Source organism: Myotis brandtii, unplaced genomic scaffold (assembly GCF_000412655.1).
Source record: "Myotis brandtii unplaced genomic scaffold, ASM41265v1 scaffold27, whole genome shotgun sequence".
Classification (NCBI taxonomy): Eukaryota; Metazoa; Chordata; class Mammalia; order Chiroptera; family Vespertilionidae; genus Myotis; species Myotis brandtii.
The window spans coordinates 219,726-220,067 of NW_005360272.1; the positions used below are offsets into that span (position 1 = coordinate 219,726).

The following is a 342-nucleotide window of genomic DNA, read 5'->3' on the forward strand; positions in this document are numbered from 1 at the left end:
TCCCGCGCCGCCGGCGCCTCGCCCCCGGAAGTGGTTCTCCGCGACCACGGTTCCAGGAAGTGACGCGCCTAGCAACCAGCGGGCTCAGCTCCGCCCGCGTTGCTAAGGCTGGTGGTTTGTTAGACTTTTGTCCCGACTCTGTGGGTTTGAGCCAGAGGGACAGGCCTGGGGAAGCAAGATCGAGACCCCGCCCCGCCTCGCTTCTCCAAATCTATCACTCAGCCCATGTCAGCAAACGTTTATAGATGTTTATTGAAGAAGCCTTAATTCTGTGCCAGGCCCTGAGCTAGGAGCCTACAATGCAGAGGGGAGACAAACAAGCACGTTCTTATCATTCTAACA

General features: G+C 57.3%; 1 protein-coding gene across 2 annotated transcripts in view; it reads right to left on the reverse strand.

Annotated features, from left to right (window-relative positions):
* Window positions 1-65, reverse strand: part of MANBAL (mannosidase, beta A, lysosomal-like) — a 30,381-nt gene extending 30,316 nt beyond the window's left edge. The window contains exon 1 of one of the 2 annotated variants that reach the window (XM_005868458.2): window positions 2-65. The gene's annotated coding sequence lies outside the window, so the exon portion shown is untranslated. The remainder of the gene's footprint in view (window position 1) is intronic. The other variant, XM_005868457.2, reaches the window with a different exon arrangement.
* Window positions 66-342: the final 277 nt, after the last annotated feature.